The following is a 23431-nucleotide window of genomic DNA, read 5'->3' on the forward strand; positions in this document are numbered from 1 at the left end:
AGTTGACACTTGGAGCAGCCGGAAAGCTGGGAAGGGGTCGGAATGGATGGCATTTATCATTGTTAAAAGAAATTTGCATTTATCTAACAGTTGGTGAGGTTGCAGGCATTTAAAATTAATTATTTTTAGTCTTTTTCAACTATTCCATAAATTCTTACCTTTCACTAGCTCAGATCTCTAAAATGAGTTAAAAACTTTTGGCATTTTATCACATATGGTGTGACTAAAAAGCAATAAAATTAACTTTCATGTGTAGCATGAGACCCCACTGGCACCTTTAAACTCACAGAGAAACTTATTGGTTATCCATGCGTAATTATTTACTTTTTAGGGTTTCCATTTTAATAGTTTCTTTCTTGTATTTTTCTAGGTTTGTTAGGACTAATTTACTGTGAGGAATTTAGCTTATTTCTTTGCCTCATCTTCGTCCTATGTAAAGTAAAAAACGATGCTTGTATTTTGGAGTGTGCTTACGTGAATAGAATTTCGACAGGGTATTTAAAACACTTTTTCCCCCATAGTTTTCCACAAGGAGCTTAAAAATCTCTCCAGGAGCCCTCGTGCATTACTGGTAGAAGTAGAAATGGTGCGGCCACTTTGGAAAACAGTTTGGCAGTTTCTTAAAATGTTAAGCATAAATTTATCCTGTGATGCAGCAATTCCACCCCTGGGCATCTACCTAAGAGAAATGAACACCTGTATCCACACAAAGGCCTGCATATGAGCGTTCACGGCAGCATTATTCATAATAGGCAAAAGTGGAAACCGCTCCAATGTCCATTAACTGGTGACTGCGTAAACCAATGACGGCGTATCCATGCGAGGGAATATTACCCAGCAATTAAAAGGAGCGTGTGCTGATACCTGCGAGTGAGGATGAGCTTGAAAATCATCATGCTGGCTGCACATGGGAACAAAAGACCGTGTGGTGTGACCCACTGATACGTAATTACCAGAGCGGGTGAGCTTGCAGAGATGAGAGGTACACATGGCATTGCCGGGGGTTAGGGATGTGTATGGGCGTCACTGCAGGTGGTCATGAGGTAGCTTTTCTGGAATGATGAAAATATTCTAAAATTAGGTGGCATGGTAGGTGCACAACTCCCTATATTTGCTAAAAATCACTTAATAGTAGATTTAAGTGGAAAACTTTTATGGTATGTAAAATATATATATTTTAATTTTTATTTTAGCGAGAGAAGAGGGAGAGGGAAAGGGGAGGGAGAAACATTGATTTGTTGCTCCACTTTTTGTGCACTCGCTGGTCGGTACTGTGTGTGCCCTGGCCGGGATGGACCCCACAGCCCTGGCATATGGGGAGGCGCTCTACCCAACTGAGCTACCTGGCCAGGGGTACATACATTTTGTGTCAATGAAATTAATTTTTTTACCTCCAAAAAACCTGTCTGGCCCTGGCCGGTGTGGCTCAGTGGTTAGAGTGTTGGCCTGTGCACTAAAGGGTCATGGGTTCGATTCTCGGCAGGGGCACGCACCTGGTGGCAGGTTCCATCCCCAGGTCCAGTTCGGGCGTGTGCGGGAGACAACCAATCGATGTGTCTCTTTCACATCTATGTGTCTGTCTCTCTCCCCCCTCATTCCCCCCTCTCCCCTCACTCTAAAAAAAAAACACAAAATCAATGGAAAAAATATCCTTGGGTGAGAATTAACAAGAAGGAAACTGTCTGGAAAAATAAGATGTTTGAGGCAAAAAATGTAGGGGAGCATTAAAATTTCCTGACACACGTGTAGGCCATAATTTAATATTTAAGAGATTAGGAAAGAAAGAGATGTTACTTTTGATGGGGTGTTAAAGGGTTCTTTTTGAAAAGTGTAGGTTTCTGAAGTGACCGGGAAAGGGTTTGCATTTGAATTGAGTGTTGAAAGATAAATAGAATCTACTTTGAGATCCGTTAATAATTTGACCCAAACTAAACTCCCTAAATACACATTTCTTTGTTTCCTTTAGGTCACATTAGTTTCTATTAGAATTCTCCACTTACTGTTTGTTAAACACAGTTTGATATGGGTCACCCTACCCCAGATTATTTTCCTTTTAGAAGTCCCTTCGTAATAAGAATGATAGCTTATTTCTTTGTATTCCAAGAAAGCACCTAGCCCAGGGCATGGCTTAGTTAGTGGCCAATAAATAGCCTTTGGCTGCTTAACTAAGGAATTGATGTCATGCTGGGGGTGGTACAAGCAAGGACACAGTGATGGAGTAGTGGGCTGAGAACTCTGGTACTTAAGAGGAGGTTGGATGGTTAATTGGGACTCAATTCTAAGCCTCTGGAAAGCCAGGTATGGGAGTTTGGCAATAGATGTAGCTAGCTGGGGAGCAAAAGAGTGGTGGATGCAGGTGGTATTTTGGAAACAAACCTGTCCACAGTGTCAGGGTCAGGTTGGTAGGGGAGAGCCTGGCATCAATGAACACATAGTCATTTTTTCCCTCCTCATACGTTTAAAGCTGAGTTTCTATTTATGGAGCATCTGGCAATTGTTTGCCTTACTTTAAACTTTGCTTCCTGGACATTGTTTGATTCTTGGTGGCTCTCCTTCGGCACTAACTAGTGGAGGCTGAATTACTCTGAAAAGTTCCTGTGGAGTGTGCTTTGGAACAAAGCAGCTATTTTTTTTTTCCGTGAACTTCTCTCTCTTCTGCTATTACTGGTTTGAGAGGCAACAGTAGAAAATAAAATTCTTCTCAAAATATTGACCCAGACTAGATATTGCTTTTTATTTTTTTAATAAGATACGCTTGAGGTTGAAAGCTGCTTTGTTGCTATAACACATGTGAGGCTTTAATATTGTGTCTGCAATATTCTGGTTCTCTGGTTAAAGGGCAGATTTCTCAGAATAGCAGAAACCCAGAGTCCCGCTGTTCAGAGCAGCATCGTAACTTGGCGCTTTTCAGTCTGACCTGCCACGTATCCGACGTCCCCACATCAAGGCCCTGGGCTCCGTGGGGCCTGAGGACCAGTGGGGAGTGTGACCTTCAGGTCAGTATCAATAACCACGGCCCATAAGCTCACATCTGGCCGTACATCTCCCTTCATTCGCCATGTGAAACGGTGAGTTCAGTACCCTTCTATTTTGAAGTTTGTGCAACAAAAGGGCCATTAATGCTCCACAAATCACACTGCCGTTGCCGTAGCCAGCGCCTACAACTCCATCTAGAGCTCAGAAAAATCTGGAAGCCTTGTGTTCCCTGAGACCAAAAGGTGGGCGGATGCACATTGACCTCTTTTAAAGTGAAGAGAAATGCTTCAAAACAAAAAACATAAAACAGCTTCTATAGACATACTCCCATCATTCAGTGAGAGCTGAGGTGGAGATTGACTCAGCCTGCTGCAGAATTGGATTCGATGAAAATTCACAGCAGTGACAAAGATAGGCAAGCAGACTTTTAGGGGGAGAAGGCACTTGTGCTGGTTGAACTTTCTGCAGGTCATTTGATCTGATATATCTGGTCATACAAGTTGACCATAACTTTCCTCCCCCGGTCACATTTGGCAAAGACACAAAAATCAGGGTCAGTCATCAAACTGAACTATCATATAACAGGATTCAGGTAGATGAGTTTGACCTGCTGAGGAATAGTTCTTAAAACACTCGGGGTACCATTCACCCAGTACATTCTTGATTTATCAAAGCAAATTCTAGTGGTTTAGAATCCTGCTGAAAGACCAGCTGCTATTTTAGAGATGTTACCTGGTGTACAATTCTATGACACATCATCTGCATTGTGTGCCCACTGCCCAAAGTCAAATCTCTCATCACAGTATTTTATAGAATTGTACACTTGAAACCTACATAATTTTATTAACCAGTGTCATCCCAATAACTTGAATTTAAAAATCTAGGATTTTGCTGCTTTTTAAAAAGTCAAATTGGAAAACAAAAAAAATATTCTTTGCAAAACAATGTTACCTGGTCGTGGTGTCAAACACACATCAAATCAGGTCTACCCTTGTGCATCAAAAGCAATAATTGTGTGGTGTATTTTGGGTGTTTAGACCTCAGTTACATAAATAACATCCAGGGAAATTAAGTCTGTGATACTACGATTCACATTAAATTTTACCTTAAGGGGATTATTGGTTCTTAGGTATCACATGGATTTCACTGTAGGGTAAAAGGGGGGAAGGCTTGGAGTTCAACTGAGGAAGGGAAGGAGTCCTAACTACTGAGACAGGGGAGGGGAGGGAGAGTGTGGAGAGGTGTGGTGGTCAGGTCCAGGAGATGGTTGTTTGAGAAAGGTCAGCACTACATTTGTCTAGCCTCAAGCAGCCTGAGGACCCACAGGAGAGAAGCCATAGAGTGATCCCACAGCAGCAAAACTGCGGTGGGACCTGGAATAATCGCCAACCTCTGACCAGCTCCTTCGCAGACAGCTGATCATTTGCCACACACAGTTCCTCAGCGTGGCATAAACTTTGCCCTGTAACACTTTTGTAAGTAAAAATACTTCTGAGAGGGGCATAAAAAGCAAGTGGTAACTCCAAGGGATTTGAGGAAACTGAGGCCCAGAGAGGTCGAATGGCTATCCCAGAGAGAATTCCCTGTGATCCCAGTTCTAGAACTCACTTTTAGGCTTTTCTGCAGTGCTGAATTCACTGCACACGGTGCTGGATATTCACTAATCTTCGGGTAATTTGACCAGATGCCCTTCCTTCCAGCTGTGGTTCTGATTCAAGGTTCATTCTTCAAGACCCACAGAGGACGTTATGGACTCATGTTCTGGTTATTATGGAAAACAAACAATCATTTGAAAAAAAAAATAGCAACAAGAGCTCTGCAGAGGGGTCTGTTGGTTTAGTTGTAAAGTGTATCCACTCTTGAAATTTCCCCCTTCCTTTAGAACATCTTTGAAAAGAGGCAAGGACTTTCTGGACTTTATTTACCTCTTTTAATTCTTTTTCCTGGAAAAAAGGACATTGGTATATAATGAGTATTGAAGGATGAAAAAAGTGGTATTTTTCCCCTGAAATTATGGTTATCAGTCACTCGTTGAGTAATAGTAGCAATGAAAACAAAGGTAACATTGTTTGACTGGTTACCATGTGCCACACTATTCAAAATACCTGATTTGATTTAACTTGTTCCTGACTAGGATGCTACCAGAGGTTTAGTTACTTGCCCAGATCTTAATCACATTCAGGATTCCATTTAGCATTTTGCTTTCAGAACCCAAAGGACTAAGCATTGAATGATACAGCCCCTTGTGATGGAACGCAGCCTGTCTCCCCGCACTTTCCTTCTTGGGTGCTCATTATTAGAATTGGCACCCTCAATGTTGAGCAATACTTACGTGACCTGAATCTCTAACACTTTCATGTGAATTACTTATAATCATGTCTTTCCTCTGATGCAGGGAGACTCCAATAAAGGCGGCTCTGGAGTTAGAAGCTTGACTAGGAGAGGGTGGTGGGAAGCCTAGGACTTCTCAAGATCAGTTATCACAAAGCCCAAAATCTGTGGACCGTGGCACTGTCCTGTTTTGTAACAAAACAGCAGATTACAGTGAGAAATCTTATATAAGAGGCTGGAGACTCAATTCTGTCACTTAGGTGTTGTGTGACCTTGGGCCAGTTACCTTCCTCCCAAAGGCCTTGGGTTTATCACCTGTGCGATCCTCTCTGTGTTTTGTTCTTGCTCCTACCATCTAGGAATTTAAAACTTGTTTCTCCCACAGGATCAGTGTTCTGGGAAAGTAGAATAGTCAACCCGATCTGCAGATAACAACTTGGGCAGGCTTGGAGCCTGCCTGCACACTTCAAGGGAGCCCCCTTCTTTCGTTTTTATGTTGTCATTTTTGGGTGGCAAAGCAGGCAGGGCTGCCTCCGCGCCAGCTCACCACTGGCAGGAAGTCGGTATAGTGCCTGGCACTCCTCCTACCCATTCCTTTGAGTCCACGCTTCTCCACCCTCGGCCGTAAGGGACAAGGGCTCCCCGTTGTTGTATTTGGGTAGAGGAGTTGTGGGGAGTGAAGAAAGAAAGTAAAAGAGTGGTAGAAAGAGCCATCAGAGCCATTTCCAGGGCTCTGAACAGCCAGGATCAGTAGGTTGGGTTCCTACTCTGCAGCCAGGGAGCTGAACACAGGGTCTCTGTGGTATAAGAGAAAACGATCATCAGCTTGGAAACCATCACTCGCCACCCAACACAAAGCCAGCCCCACTCTGTACGTTGCCTTCCATGCTGACACTCCCTGCCCTGCTGCTTCCACTGTTAATATTTCCACTGTTAATATTTCAGTTTAAACAGGTGCCACTAGTATAGGCATTAAAGCAAGAGAAAGCATACTCTGTAACCTGCTTAGGTCTGTTCAGAGATGTAACACACCTCCCCCCAACCTGCCTGTACACACACATAACACACCAGAAAGTCGATCGGAATTTCATGATGTAGTTTTGGCCAAAGGATTGAATGATTGTTAGTTTCTACCGGTTTGTGGAATTCCCAGACCTGGCACTGCCTTCCTCAGGCCCTGACTGCTGCTGGCGGCAGCGGAGGTGGAAATTTCCATGCGCGTGGGCTCCAAGGCCAGCAGATGGCGATGTTTCTCAGCCTTACGCCAAGCGGTGAGGCCAGAGGCCATTAGTGATGCAGGGTGTGTTTATCAGATAGCTGTTAAATCAGCTCAGAATCTGTAAAGGCACAGCAGATCAGCTCTTATTTATTGTTACATAGAGTTGATGAATTCAGTAAAATTCCATAATGGGCAAATGAACACTGTGTGTATGTGTCAGGCATGGGAGCAGAGGAGGGCCTGAATCTCAGATGGTTGGGTAGCTGGTTTTATCTCCCTCAGTTGCCTTTTAAAATGAGATTCCTCTTTTGCTGCCTTCTGGCAGCCTGGATATGGTCAATGTGGGACCAAAGGGCACACTGGCAGCAGCTTTGTTCATTTTCTTATTTCTTTAGAAGTGGGCTCGTCTTCCAGCATCAGCTCCTTTGGCCCCCATCTCTGGGGGCAGAGGCAGAATCTGTGAGGGGCTGGGTCAGGGAGCCCAGCAAGGCTACTCAGGGATAAAAAATGGGGAGGGGAAAGGAAGGGGTTCTCCCAGGCAGCCTCTGCCGGGCCGCATCCTCAGCTCCACTGGAAAATTGGAGATGGACACACTCCCCCTTGCCTGAGACAGCAGCTATTTAACTGAGCACCAGGCTCTCCCTAGATAGCAACAGACCCATTTGAAGCTCAGTGAGAGGAATTTGGGGAGAAAATTGGTCTTAAAATAATGCTTGTTTTGTGTGCTGTCCCATTAATGGAAAAGGTCCCCTTTGGGATCTAGGAGATTTGGTTTTTAGGCCTGGAGGTGCCACTATCCCACTGTATGGCACCAAACTTGTTTTTTACATCTGTAGTATGAGCCCTTTGAAGAATATCCTCCAACCATATTTAAATTATATTCCAATGAGCTAGCAACCCTGATTGTACAGGGGACTCCTTAGATGCCAGGGCTCTACTCCTGCCCAATTAAATCAGGATCATTAGGGATGGGGCCTCAGCCTGCATCTTTTTGACAAGCTGCCCAGGTGATTCTAATGTACAACCAGGCTTGAGAACCGTGTCTCTGACCAGTGGTCTGAAAGAGAAGTCCCAGAACCAGCAACAACCTCTCCAGAGAACTTACTAGAAATGCAGATCATCAGCTGTCCCCATCAGCATCGGAAACTGTAAAGGTCGCCCAGCAATCTGTGTTTCCACAAGCCCTCCAAGTGATTATGATACACGCTGAAGTTGGAAACCCACGGTTGCTTTGGGAAGGATGATTTCCCACACAGCTTGCAATTAGCTGGTGCCGGTGACTACTTCTGGCAATAGGCTGTGAACAAGGGCGTTCTGAGTCATTCCCTGGTCTCAGCTCGACCTTCCATTTTTCTCAACCACATAGCCTGTGTTACTTGAATAAACAGGAATGTAGCACATTGGAGCCTCCATTAACTTGGACTTCTAAGTTGCTACATGGATGAATTGTGAACAAGAAAAAACAAAAACTTTGTTCCATTAAAGGACTGAAATTTTGTGTCTGTTAACTGCCTTATAGTCTATCCTATCCCAATTAATACGATGATTAATGCTGTAGTTCCAGCTATTTGGTTGGATTGGTACTGATAGGAAGGGGAGAGAAGAATGGGATATAGTTACATTTAATGGAGCCGTGGGACTGTGGGTACAGTCTGTAATATGGGGGTGCATGGAGGCCTGGCATCTGGAGAGAAAGTTGGAGCAGACATGAGAAAGAGGCAGGATGTAAGCAGGAGTCTCCCCCATCCTCCCACCCCCAGAATTTTCAAACTTTATTCATTTACATTTGGGTCTAAAATTCTGGGATGCTTTGAGAAATGTTTCTATGTCTGGGTCTGAGTTGCACATGCTAGAAATGGGAATGAAGGTGGAAAAATGAGTTTCCTATTCTGAGTTACCCAAATACATATATTTGGTATTACAGCGTCTAGACATTGGGATCTGGGTGGACATTCTTTAAAACTCTTCTTAAAGCTCTAGACTGTGATGCTGATACTGGGTAGGAGTTCAGTGGTGGTGCTCTTCTACTGTGAGAGCCCAAAGCTGGGAAGGTTCTCGAGATTACTTTGTCTCTCGATGATGGAACTGTACATATGTGTGTTCTTTCACTGAGGCGAGTGCCATTGGGGTTGGTATCTATATTAGTCTGCTCAGGCTGTCATACCAAAACACTAAAACTGGGTAGCTTAAACAATAGAAGTCCATTTTGCCACAGTTGAAGCTGGAAGCCCAAGATCAGGTGCCTGAGACCTCTCTCTGCCTGACCTGAAGGTGGTTGCCATCTCACTCTTTCCTCACATGGCCTTTTCACTGTGTGTAGCCTCCTGGTTTCTCTTCTTTCCCTTCTAAGGACACCTGTCCTGTGGGATTTAGCCCCCATTCTCATGATATCATTTAATCTTAAATGTTTCCTTAAAGGCCCTATCTTCAAATAGTTATATTGGGGCTTGGGGCTTCGGAATTCAACAAATGTCTTCTGGGGGTATATAATTGAGTTTGTATCAGTCTTTCTCCTCAGCTGCTTTTTCTTTTATATGTTTATGGCCATTATCCTACTAAGTCTGCCTCACAATTGTGGTTATCTCTAATCCCCTATTCATATTTGCTAACAGACACTTCCCTGGGCCTCCTTTTCTGTGATTTGTGCATTGATCTCTCTTGATTACTATAGGTCCCTCTTGCCAACAGATCCCATTATTTTTGTCATCAAAATCATCACTATTGTCAATAATATTGTCATCATAACCAAAATTCATTGAAAATGTTTTATATTACTAGGCTCTGAGCTAAGTTGACTATACATTGATCAAGACATCATCCATTTGACTTTTCTCTTCCCCCCACCAGTTAGCTTGTCTTCCCTGCCGTATCGATCACCTTTTAATACTCCTGTGGCATGAACATACTGCTCTGGTCAAAGAAGTGTGCCTTGGATCCTTTATCTATACCTTGCTCATTCCTGTCTCTGTCCATTTACTCAAAACTACAGGGTTCTCATTTTGCCTCATTAAGAGATGACCTTTAGTATCCTTGTTTATGAACAGTAAATACTCAACTCTTTCCTCTAGGGATCTCTCTGTGACTTAGTCCATCATTAAATTAGGAGAGCTCAACAAAAGCTGCTGCTACATCTGTGTACGAGTTTTTCCCTCTGGGGTTGGTGTTGAAGATCTCTCAAGAGCTGATCTGATTGGGTCATTAAGATGGATGAAATAACCATATTGACTGTTCAGTGGGCTGGTTATTTCAGTCATCTTAATGAGAGAATTAGATCGACCCCAAAGCACTCCAAATCCGAATCTGATGATTGACCTAGAAGCAATCAATCTGGCCGAGTGGTTCTGCTGCTCTATATGAATCTTCTGCTTGGTTCAACTAGTTTCACTCCCATACCCCTCTAAATATGAGCTCTACAAAACACACACACTCTCTCTCTCTCTCACACGCACACGCACTCACGCACTCGGAACTGTGGCCCAGTTGGTACAGTGAATTCTGACTTTGTACTTTACTAGATTGAGGGTCATTCCATTTAACTGCTGTGAGCATGACTTTCCTAACAATCCTGTGCAAACTGACAAGTTTAACCATTTTTGATATGTATAAACTGTCTTCATACCTTTGCTTGAGCTGTGTCTCCTGTTTTGAAATGCTCTCCCATACTTACCCCATGTCCAAATTCTATCCCTCACCAGCATCAGCCGCAGCTCCCTCTGTAGATTTTTGAGGCCCCCCCCCGCCATGACTGACAGTATATATCTTTTCTCTCTGGCTGTGTATCGCCCTTACTGTCATATTTTGTATGTGGATTGAGGGAATGTTAGAGTTGGAAAGAACTTTATCTGCTCATGGTCCTGACCCTACATTTTCAGAAGAGAAAAATAGGGCACAGACTCATCAATGGCCCACCCAGGAGCATAGGTCAGACAACTTCAGTGAGACTTTTCTTAGATCCAGGAATTCGGTGCTGCCTAGTTCACTGGGTGTCAGTGAGAGGTGTGACAGGAGAGTTTTCCCTGAAGCAATGGGCCATGCCTGCTCTACGGAAGTGTGTGTCATTGGTTTTTTCAGAAGAGGGAATAAATGTTTCTTTTCTACGTGTGCATAAACCAACTGAGAATGAGACATGGGAGACAGGTAGATACATATTATTGGTAAAGTTAGATTGAAGAACACAGTGCCGGCATGTGGTCAAAGCTGCATTATCTTTTTTCCAGTTTCAGTTTGCAGTCAATATTATTTTGTATTAGTTTCAGGTGCACAGAATGGTGTTAGACAATCATGTCCTTCATGTGGTCAAAGCTGCATTATCTTTTTTCCAGTTTCAGTTTGCAGTCAATATTATTTTGTATTAGTTTCAGGTGCACAGAATGGTGTTAGACAATCATGTCCTTTACAAAGTGTTCCCGCGATATTTGCAGTACCCACCTGGCACCTTAACGTGTTATTACAATAATCATTGACTATATTCCCTATGCTGTACTTGACATCTTCATTACTATTTTGTAACTACTAATTTGTATTTATAATCCCTTCACTTTGTTTATTCAGTCTTCCAAACCCCCCCCCACCTTGGCGATCTGTTGTCTGTAAGTCTATTTCTATTTTGTTTGTCCGTTTCTATTCTTTAGACCCCACATGTAAAAACTGCATATCCTGACAGCTTTCCTGACATTTAGATCCTGGTGTGACTCCCCCACCCCTAAACACACACTGGGTCTCTGGAAGGGAGAGCGCGGGCATTCGAGGCCTCCCTGCCTCTTCCCTGCGAGTCCTGGCAGTGGGGACAGCCAGAGCGGGACCTCCCTGCTAGAAGGCAGACTTGGGCTGCTGCCCCGTCGGGCTCCCCCCATGGAGGGCAGGAGCAGGACAAGCGCCTGTCACGTGCAGGCTGACACCTGAGAGGTCCCAGGAGGTGCTGAGCCTGTTGAACTCCATGACTTTCTGTCCTCACCAGCCGCGGCTCACTCCTCAATCTCTTGGCAAGGGGAGCGCCTGAGGTGGGTTCCTCTTTAGAACATTCTGAAGGCGTGGAAGTGACTAATTTATGGGCTAAGAGAGAAACACTGCTGGGGAGGGGCAGTCGTGCCTGTTTGTTTCTTGCTCTGCCTGTCATTTTGCAGCCCCGCAGTCCCAGGCATCGACCAGGGCCAGAAAATGATCTCAATTCTCCCCCCCCATGTCTGACAATACTCCACCCAGACCCAGAAGTGAGGCTTGAATGCCAGTCTGTTTCTTTATTTGAAGCTGAGGACTTCGCAAAGGTTTTATTTTCCCCAGGATATTACAGAGAGGGAAAATTACATTTCCTAGAGGACATAGACTGATCTAGTTGCCTTTTGATCAGAATCTAATTAAATGGAAGGACCAGTAGGAAAAGTCAGCATGATTTTGGGCCCTGGAACTCTGCTCTTTCCCAAATCAGGTCCTGGTTCCCAGTTACCTCAGGTATTGTTGCGTAAAACCTTAGCTTATACTGCGAAACCAGGAAACATGTGGTTTTATGTCACCGAATGAGAATCACAGGGACCCTAGCTCATCCTAGCAGTGTTTATTGATGCAGCCACAGGCATAGGATTCTGGGCCTTTGATATTGAAGGTTATAGGAAGATATCTAGGAACTAAGGGGTGTCATTCTGTTTCTTATCACTGTTTTGGATACTCAGGACCAACACTCTGGGTCAAAATTACCTTTCAAGGCTTCCCTGTTAGAAATCCTCTTACTGGAAATTGCAGCTGCACTTTTAGTGTTTTAAGTTGAGGCTCAGGGAACTACGTGGATATACAGAAGTGTGTTTGCACTAATTTTTGTTAGAAAGCTATGTGACTTATATAGAAGCATGCAAGGCTCAGATATGTCTGTCTTATAAAGGCTGTGTTATAAGGGCCTAAGATTGTGTCTTCATGACAATAAATCATTGGCTGACCTGTGAAATGGGAAAAGTTATTAAAAAGTGGACAATTTATTAACCACAGAAAATGGACTCATTCTGTTATCATAATTAGTACTAATTAATAATAGAGAGCAATGGGGAGGCCAGACATTTATAAGCATGGCCATCTGGGCAGCTTCACCAGGAAGCTACAACTTCACACTTCCCGTAGGGAACCACTGGTCCATTCCGTGCAGATCACTGGAGGAAGTAATCCAAGGGGGAGATGGGTGCATGCACAGTGCAGTCCGGGTGATGTAGGGGAGGTGCTTGCCTGTCAGTCTAACCTGGGGAAAAGAGAATTGCACTGCAACCATGCAAAATCTTGAGTGGTTCATTGGTTAAGCTCCTGGTTATAATTCCCAAAGAGCTTGCTCTCATGCCCGCTCTAGTGTCCTTTGTTCCCTCTTGCTCTGTTACCCGCACCTGCCCACCATGTGGCCTTAAGCAGCTGCATGGTTCCAGGCCACGAGGACTCCACACACAATGGACTGCAGCTGGGAACACAAGCTAAGGCAGCCAGATGTTGGACTGGACTGTGCTTTGATATGCAGCAGAAACTCTGGGCAGGGGCCTTAATTCTAGTCCCTCAAGACAAAATTGGATTTTTTCCATGGCGGGATGGAGGGAAAGGTGACATTGGCATCTGAGGAATTGAATTCCATGGAAATAAAGATCACGCATCCTCCCATGCAAGTCTCAGGAAATTCCCTTCCTTGCAACACAAGAACTTCACTTCCACTGGTAACAGGTGTGGACTCAGAGGGCACCCTGCTGATAGAAATTCCACCTTCTCATCTTTCACATTTTGAAAAAAATATTCTATTCTAGAAGTTTAAAAGTTATGCTAAAATAGAATAGTATAATGCACCTTCCTGTATATATCACCTTGGCTCAAAATGCATCAGCTCATGGACAATCGGGTTTCATCTTCACTTGCTTCTTCCAGAAATCTTACATCTCTTCTGTAAATATTTCTTATGCATCTCTAAAATACAGTCACTTTAAAAACATAACCACACTGTTATCATCACATGTAAAATAAGTTAAAATAGCTTAATATCATTCAATAGCAAATCAGTATTCAAATTTCTAATGGTTTCATAAATATATTTTCCCCAGTTTTCTTTGAATTAGGATCCTAATAAAGCCCACACATTGTTATTGATAGCTATGTGCCTTTTAAATTTATCAAGTTCTCCTCTCATCCCTTACATATTATTTGTAGGAGAAATGGGGTCATTTGTCTTGTAGAATTTTCCACACTTAAGATTTTGCTGATTGTGACACTGCGATGTCACTGGACACCTTCCTCTTCCTGTCATTCCTGAAATTGGTAGATGTATCTGGAGGAGGCTTGATCAGATTCAGGTTCCATTTGTTTTTGTTTTTTTTGTGAATAAACTCAGAGATGGTGATGTTTTCATCCATCAGGAGATATTTACCATCTGGCCGTCTCTCTTTTTAGGATGTCCGCAGTCATTGATGCTTATTGCCTTGATTCATTCATTAATTCATTGGGTGTTTCACAATAATATTCTATTTCCCCTTTTTCTTTATTAGCCAGGGTACTTCTACAAGGAGGAACTTCTCTTTTTCACTACTTGGTAGCCCAGTGGTTCCGTTCGTATAGGAAAGCCAGCCTAGATGCTTAACTCTCTCTTTATTGACCACTTTTTAAATTAATGATTCAAACTACTATTATCTTCTAATTGGATTTCAATTAGCTTTTAGAAAACGTATCATTATAAGCTGATTGACTTAAACACATATGTTTTGATGCATTCTAACTATTATCAAGGTTCAAAATGTTACTGTTGGCCAATGAGAAATGCTTCAGACAACTCCTGTGTCCTTGTCACAGGGCTATTTGTTTTGGATGTCATAAAAAATTGCAATACTGTCAAGTTTTTCTGGGCCTCTATGGAACATTTTTTGCTCCAGACCTAAATTAAAAATCTTTCCTGGGATCCTTTTTTCCTTCAGTGGGAAATTGTATTTAGAGGCCACTATCTGGGTACTAAAGGTACTCATTGCTAGAAGGCTGTTTTTTTGTTTAATGCCTTTTCTGGGAATATTTTCAAAGTATAAAATGCACAATTCAGATTCAGGGTTACTGGAATTTTATAGAACTCCTTCCATTTTACACCTGTAATCTCTTGTTCCATGTTAAGAATCCTAGCTTAATCTCACATTATACCTATAATAGTCTCAGCATAACAACGTAATAACTGGAAACAGCTGAAGGTTCTTATTTTCTAATGTTTCTTGTCTTAAGATACGTCTCAGTAAGGACATATAGTAAAAACACTACCTTAAAATTTCCTGGGATATTTCCTGTGTTATTATTATATCTTTTATATATACATATTGGCTCATTTAATTGTATTTTCAATTTTGGGGGGTTGACTTTTAAATTTTAAATTTAATATTAATATGTACAATATTCAAATAGTTCCAAAGTCAAATCAACAAAACAAAATATAGTCTAAAAAGTTTGGCTTCTTTTTCTCATTTCCACCTGATTCTCTCTCTCTTTTTTAAGTAACCACTTCTTTTTAATACTAGGGATTTAAAAATTGTAAACATATGTAACAAGTGCATTACATATATATTATGTATGTGTTTATTTGTATTCCTTTCTTATATAACTTGGAGCACCCTTTCTCCTAACTTGTTTTCTTTACTTACAATATTGCATGGCTATCACTACATGGTAGCACATACAGATAATTCTCATTGCTTTTCATAACAACATAGTACTCCTTTGTGTGGCTGGATGTTTCCTATTTTATTTAACCAGTCACCTACTGCTAGACATTTGCCTTGTATCTAGTCTCTTGACTGAAAATATCTAGCATACATGTTTGTGTATTTTTACAATGACAATTTTTTTTTTTTTTTTAAACCCAGGATGGATTCCTGGAATTGGAAATGCTAGGTAAAAAGGTAAATGCACCTTCTGCTGAATTCTCTTCTCTCATGGTTTTATTTTTTGTTCCCACCAAAAATATATGAGAGTGCTTGTTTCCCTACCGCCTCCCCTACAGAGTATGCTGTCAACTGTGTTTTTGCTAATCTAATAGATAAGAAATAACATAACTTTTAGGTTTAAATTTGCATTTCTCTTACTGTGAGCAAGGTGGAGCATCCTTTTAGATTTCTAAGAGCCATGTGAATTTCTGTTTCTGTTGTTTATTTTTCCAGCCCCCACCCCTTTTTTTTATAGGGTTGTTTGGCTTTAGAAGCTTTTAATATATCAGGGACATAATTTCTCTGCTGTATAAGTTGCAACTGTATTTTCCCCGTTTGTCACTTTCTTTTTCCCTTTTCAGTGCCCTTGTTTTGTCCCAGGTCTTTCAGAAACTATCCCACTCATTAGGCATGACCAGAACTACCTTCTTTAATTACCAGGACCAAAATCATCATAATCGAAACCATAAAGTGGATTATTACAAAAACAGATTCTTGGTTCTCTGTGGGTTCAGGTGAAAAAATATTGTAATATTTTAGGTTTATTCTAGCTCAACAATTAAAGAAAACAGGTTTGGTTAGGCTTAGTCAAACTGCCTCTTTGAAAACTCATTTAAGCATTTTTTTCCCCCAGTTTAGCTAAAGGTACAACTTAAAGTATAATTTAATATTTATTGAAAGTTCAATAAATAACTAACCCTTTGGCTGGGTTTCATCTGTATCAGTGATGAGAAGAATACATTTGTGTAGCTCTAATTCAACTCTTCCTGTGTTTGAGAAGTTTATAAGCAGAGAATCACGATCCTAAATAGACGAACCTCACAGGGCTTTGTATTTATTTAGTAACCCCAAGATGAGAAAAAGCTTTGAAAAGCATAAAGCATTTTAGGAATGCACTGTGGCCTGGCACTGGTGACTAAGATGAGCTTAAATGTAGGACATAATTTGTGAAAATTGGCTGAATAACTTAAAAGTAATTGAATTTCTCTCATTTGTCAGTAACTTTCTCAACCTGTCTTACCCAGGTGATGCTCTCATATCTCACCAAACTTTGATTCTGCCTGTGTGTTTATATCCTGACTTTCCCTTAAATAATAAGGAAAAGGGAGTGTGTGTCTGTGTGTACACATGTGTGTCTCTGGGAGGAATTTGGGAGGGCGTGGGACGTTGGAAGGGCATAGAGGCTTCATCTGAATGAGCCCCGTTTGGCTTTGAAGCCAGTTTGGCTCACAGATTGCCCTGCTGAGATTCTAACAGAAGGGAGAGTGAGAGATGTCTGAAAAGAATTTTCACTGAAACCATGATGAAGAAAAAATGCCACAGGCTATCTAAGAAACAACTCTCTGACCTCTCCTTTTTTCTGAAGCCCTACAGAAATTAATCTATTAAAATATAATTTTAATCTTTTATCATCACCTTTTATAGTGGTCTTGCTTATGTGTGGATTTGTCTTGTTTCCACAACCATGTATTAACATTCTCTTTATCAAAACCCCCCCACTATTCCCTGTTCCCCAGAATCTACAATTTAGGACACAGGTCATGTCTTTTCATTGTTACAAGCTTGCCCTCAATGAATTCAGTTCACCTTCATGCCTTTCTTCTACACAACTGACTTATGTCATGGTTTTTAATTAAACTGCCTTATGGTACAATTCCAGACAGATCTGTGAAGTAGGAGAACAGAACTGGAGGAAACCTGGAGGGTTATCAAGCTTAAAACCTCATTTCACTCATGACAAAGCTGCAATCTAGAAAGCTGGAGTACTCCGAGTTTACACATATTTCTGCTGTGACAGAACTAGGAAAAAGAATCAGGTCCCTTGATCCCAGCCCAGGGCTGCTTCCGCTAAACCACTTACTCTCAGCTCTTGCTCTGACATAAACCTGCTGTGTGGCCTCAGGCAGTTCACATGACCTCTCTTTGCCTTGGCTTTCTTGTTTTAAAAAAATGGGGCTCATATAAATCTCACTCCTTCCATCTCAGATATGCTTTGTGGATCAGTGGAGACATGTGAATTCACCTTAATGTGACTGGACCTTAAAATAACTTTGGTATAATAAATTTCTATCCAAAGGTAATAAATATGTTGTTCTTTGGTGATAGCCATATCTCTGTGGAGATAGTTTATGTGGAATCGATATTGGTTGACAATAATATTGATAACACGGCAAGATGTCTCTGTATGTGCAATCCTGGGGCTCGTGAAACTGAGAAATAAGCTTTAAAATTGGAATGGGAGGGCAAAGTAAAAAAACACACAAAAAAACACCACAAACAAAACTCCAGAATACAAACCCGAACACCTCAAAATGATGCCCTAAAGACCCGAGGAATCTGTGAGTTAGGAGATTCCATTAAGGGGAAGTACAGGGACTTGTAAAACAATAGTCAATATGTGGTGGATTAAACATCTGTTGCAGACATAAATTGAATCCCACTCGGAAACAGCCATATCCCCTCTAGAAATAACATTGTTCAGAAGAACATAATATACAGCACAATCATGGTAAAGAGAAGACACATGAACCCATTAATTTAAAGAGTCCCAGTCTCATTTTTATTTATATTCAAGCTTTTAATCCTGGAATAATCAGTCATTACTAGTATTTAATGACTGGCTTGCTAATTGTGTATCCCAGGATGAAGCTAAGAGCAGTTAACACGCTAACAAACTGGTCATTAACTCTGTTAATGATCAAATTCTCTGGGATTATGACTATTATAAGCTACAATTAACAGTTTATAACCATTATTTTTGTATTTTTTTTTTTTTTCCTTTTTAGTGGGAAAGAACTCTCCTTGAGGCTCGGACAGAAACGACAAGTGCTGGTCTCTGCGGTATTTCTTCCATCAAGAAGAACAGCTTCTGAGGCAAGTCTAGTTTTCTTAATCACTCCTGGGGCTCAGCGAAGCAAGCTGGTTCTGGCCCCCGGAGCAAATTGCTCGTCTCCCCATTGGAGAGCGTGCGCGGGCTTCCCGCTGGACAGGGCAGCCGCCCCCCTGCTGGCAGAGCTTCCATCAGCTCTCGTTGGTACAGATAAAGGGATTCGGGGTGATCCTGCAAACCGCAAGCCTGGGCACAATCTACCTCGCGGGAGCACTCCCGGGCCTCACCGAGGAGCCAGCCTTGGGTGGCCTTAGTGACACTGTCCTGGCCACAGGGTGCCCTTTCTTCCTGATGTGCCTTCTCGTTTTCACTCTTCTCAGAAACCTCTCCAGGATGAAGCTGAGGAACATGCTCAGGGCTGAGGGGCAGGTGGCTTAAGCTCTTAAGCGGGTGGTACAGCCCTAGTGGAAGGATGGCCTTGCAGACCGGCGCTCGCTCTGCCCGGGGAGGGGGGGGCGCAATGCGGGCTGTGGTTTGCTTCTGGACATCATCGTCAGAGCTTAGGGACCTTTCTGTGAGCCCACTGTGGTTCGACCACCTCGTCATTTCGTTAGGCTCTTACAACAGTTGTTATCCTTGGTACATGGCGAAACGAAGAGGAATATTTCCTTTTGAAAAGTCTTGGTTTTAGCTTGAAAAAACCCTTTATTGGAAAGCAAGTGTCGGTTACATGGTTTTAAGTTTTTTTTAAAGAAAAATCTTCCAGATAGAAAAATATTTCCAAGGTAGAAATTTGATTAAAATTTCTGATGAGAACTGAAATTACGACATAAAGTGTTATATATTATATAAAATATAACATATAGTGTAGTATAATATAATGTATAATGTAGTGTAATGTATAATGTATAACATACGTGAGAAAAGCATCATGAAAGGTACGCTTTAGTTGACATTCAGCGCACATGCACCGACTGCCAACTGTGTCCTGGGTCCCTGCCGCTCTGAGACGGGCACAGCAGGGTCAGGCACTGGCACCTCGCTCGTGGCACGTGAGGGGCGGGGAGGGCTGGTAATCAGAGCTGACAACCATGACGAACTGGAGGCTCTGGGCTTTATGGGGGTGCCTGTGGGTGTGGAGGGTGGGGGTTAAGCTAGTCTGGGGTCCAGAGAAAGGCTCCTGGGGAAATGAGGTATTAGCCAAGAAGTGGGCCAACTTTCTCTTTTGGTGAGGACCCCTGAGCCTTGAAGGAAGGCAGGGCCTCTGCGAGACAGTCACATCAGTAATTTTTCTAAAGAAACAGGATCCTAGATAGCATGGCTGGATGCCAGAAACAAGCTTAAAAGTGATTCCAGGCATTCAAGGCATGGTGAGGGTAGAGAAAGGGAAGAAAAGGGTGTATTTGAGGCACACAACTACTGTACTCTTACGGCCTGAAAACGAGGGCACAATTTTGAAACATTAGAAATTCAGGTGGGAAGGTTTTCTTTGCAATATACAACACACCACTAGAAAAGGGAAGTCCTTGTTGCTGGCCTCTTAAGGCCATCAGAGAAAGAAAGTCTGATTAACGTTGCGTCGTGTCATTAATGGCCATGACCTTGCAGTAGGGTAATGGGGACCCTGTTGAACTTCATACGTTGTAAGGAATGTAATTGTTGATAGAAAATGGCCAAGCTCTTTCTTGTGAGGCACATGTTACTGAGGTGTTTCCTTTTCTGGTGTTTATTTTTTTTAAATTCCATTTTTAAAAAATAATAACTTTATCAAAAATTTTTACTACCACAGCTGTGCCTCTATTCCCAGGGCATTCATACTTCATAAAACATTCTAGAGGACATTTCCCTTTAAGAAAAGTATATGTGGGTATTGCACAGGGGGAAGGGGCTGGTTTCCTAGTGTTTCCCTTCATGTACTTGGATCACATGCTCTGACACCTAATTATCTGACTTCTGAAAACAGCATTTATTTACTGGGCAGTAAAATAGTGAAAGGCACCCAATTAAGCAAATCTCTTGCTTTGGTCGACTGAAGGGAACGGAAAATATATTTATTTTTCTTCCATTAGAACTTCTTTTCATCAGTTTCTTGACAAGTGTTATCATTTATCCAATGACACTGTTTTTTATTTGATACTGAGATGGTAAGATTGAATTTTAGAAGTTGTTAACTCTTAAGAAGTGTACATAATTGGATTTTCTTATATTTATCTAGGTTTCTTTCCATATATCCTGTATTTCATGGCTTTGTTTTTGCTGCCTTCATTCTGAGTTAAATATACAGTCAGCTTTGTATGGAATTAACATCCAAGATGCTGGGATAATGTAAGCTGCTCCTAACAATTGATCACAATTCATTTTAAATTAGTGAATTCATTTAAATAAATTAATTGGATCATTATTTATATATAGTTGATTGAAAATTTTATTGGGAATAAAGTAATAAAAGAGTTTGCCCAGATAATTTTGGCATCTCCATAACTTAGGACAAGATGGCCTATATTCTGTCTCCTCATATTGCATGCAGCCCCATAATTTCTCCAATTACTATTGCGTAGAAAAATTAACATGGTGTTGAGCTGACAAATAAAGGAGGGAGTCTGAATTGTAGTATTGCATGGCTCAGAGACATTGCCATTTTATTGTGTGGCAAAGGGATATGTATTGTTAGAGTGAGGGTAATGCAAAATTATTTAACCCAACCTAAGACAGAAGGCAAGCCCACACCATTTTAAGAAAACCTTTTCTTTTTCCTGATCTGGCCTCCATCAGTCTTCCTGATCATGCTGACTTTTTACAGTTCCCCTTGGCTCTATATTCAATTAGGCTTTTACTAAAAGTGTTATTCCTTATTTAGCCTACATGCATTGGTCTTTATTTATTCCCAAATAAACTCTTTAAAAATAAATGCCATTTAAAAGTATTGTATCTTTTACAGCCAGGTTCAGCTAAATGTAGGCAAAGGTAATGGCCACATAGCCTAATAATCTAATAATCTAATGATGTGGCAATGAAGCAGGCTCTGGGCCCTCAGCTGTGTCAGGAGTTGATGGTTTTGTGGCTTTATTGTGGAAATATCCAGGAGGTGCTTGAGTTGGGACTGGAAGAGCCAAGGAAACTCGCTATTTTCTATCAGTTGGAAATATTTCAATTTTTTTGGTGGATTCTTAACCCTAGGTCTGGGAAAGTATTATTATTGCTAGTAGAACTCAGATGCCATAGCCTTCAGCAGCCTACAGTCATGTCTCCCTTGGCATTCAAATCATTATGACACAATCCTTCATGTTGCTTGCAAAAGCTCAAACTTTTACCATGCTTTTCTGTATAAATGTCTTTGGGCATGTCTAGGATGGCTGATGGGTTTGGTTCCAAAGATCCCTTCAGGTATGGTTGTCTACCACTGCGGATCATTGGCTTCAGCCTGCTGTATCATTCTTTTGTAGTCATGTCTGCCAATGGGAAGCCACCTCTCCTTAGCTACACTTCTTTACTTAAGGCATAGTCAGGTTTTGTCCTTAATTCACACAGTAATGCTTGAGTACAGGTTCTATTTTTTTTTTTTTTTTACAAGACTTTACAAATAAAGGAAGCATGGAGAAACTAAAACCAGGAAAGTATTAGGACTCTTCCCAAAGTCCACTGTCTCTGAACCTACTTAGCAAAATCTTCAGTGGGTCCCTTCTCCCTATCTCTGGCTTATTGTAGGAACCAACCATATCCAGTAGGCAACTTTTGAACAGGATTCTTCTCAAAACCTAGAACTCAAAGCCCAGAGGGAGGAAAGTCTTTTCTTATCTCCTTCCAGAGCCTGGTGTGTCTACCTCCTTCACTGACCTCTTTCCAATAACTAAACCATTTCCACCTTTCACAATTTCCAAAATTGGGACCACTTAGTTCTGGATCACTCTGCAAGTGGAATGCTAGAATGTCTACTCCAGGTTGCCCTGAGCCCAGCCTGCCAGCCCCCTTTTAGGCCTTTTGTCTAGTCTGAAAGGGAGAGAAAGTGAGAACTGAATGTACCTTCTGCCTTATTATGGTCTCTCCCAATTTCTTATTAGCAAATATTGAGCAAGAGCATATCTCTACCCATCTCAAGACAGAACAATTATTTTTGGTATAGGGGAGTTTAAATTCTGATCTAGAGAGAGAATATAATAAGCAGATATTATTAGCATAATTTTGCAAAATTATGCCCATTTTAAATTACCCTACTAAGAACATGACATCTGAGTCCGAAGTACCTGTATCCAGATTTCTTTATGGCCTCAGTTCTCCAAAATAATAGGCAGACAGTAATCTTAGGAATAACTAAAACCATTCATCAGATTAACCCCTTCTAGAAGAAATGGACTGCTTATATCTGTTAAAATGACTTTCGCACCTTCTAAACCACTCCAACAAAAACTTAAATTCTATAGTTCTATTCTTTACCAGATGCTTTGTGACATTGATAAATGATTTATTGTTAAAGCTAGAACTATAGAGAACACTATTAATAGAATTGTCATCTCCCTGAATATATGTAATAGGGAACTGTGGTGTTTAGGAGACAGAGATGGTCCCTAAGAGTAAAAAGTCAGTCCTGGAGACTGTATAACTATGATCGGGGAGGGGCGAAGTTGTGAATGGGTAATATCATGGTATGTGTGTGTAGGTAGTTTGACAAGCCTATGCTATTTTACTGCTCAAGATGTATTTTATCACCTACCAGGATAATACTTATGAATATTAACAGGGGTTCCTACTCTGGAATTTCTTTAATTCCTTCCCCATCCCTGGGGCAGCAAGGGCAGGTTCCTGTAGGCACTGCCCTCGGGAATAAATGGCAGATCTATTGGCAATAAGGAATCATTAGTCAACTTTGACTTTGTAGAGCTCACAACAAAACAACAGTCTGGAAATCATCTGCAAGAAGCAGGATTTTTTAAAATAAAAAAAATTGTGTGTGTGTATATATATATATATATATACACACACACATACACATATACATACACACATATACATACACACATGTATACATATATATACACACGCACATATGTATAGGGTTCATGCACATGTGTTTGTGTGTCTGACTGAACCTGGGAGAGCTGATGAAACCACAACCTGGGAGATTCTTTCTACAGAGAAATTTCAGCTGAAACCACAGCCAGTCAGCTTTTCTTC

General features: G+C 41.5%; 1 long non-coding RNA gene across 1 annotated transcript in view; it reads left to right on the forward strand.

Annotated features, from left to right (window-relative positions):
- Positions 1–23431, forward strand: part of LOC148092771 (uncharacterized) — a 278629-nt gene that overhangs the window by 61193 nt on the left and 194005 nt on the right. The window contains exon 2 of the long non-coding RNA XR_015714775.1: positions 18219–18306. This is a non-coding gene — a long non-coding RNA (uncharacterized LOC148092771). The remainder of the gene's footprint in view (positions 1–18218; positions 18307–23431) is intronic.

Source organism: Miniopterus natalensis, chromosome 7 (genome assembly GCF_054644295.1).
Source record: "Miniopterus natalensis isolate mMinNat1 chromosome 7, mMinNat1.hap1, whole genome shotgun sequence".
Classification (NCBI taxonomy): Eukaryota; Metazoa; Chordata; class Mammalia; order Chiroptera; family Miniopteridae; genus Miniopterus; species Miniopterus natalensis.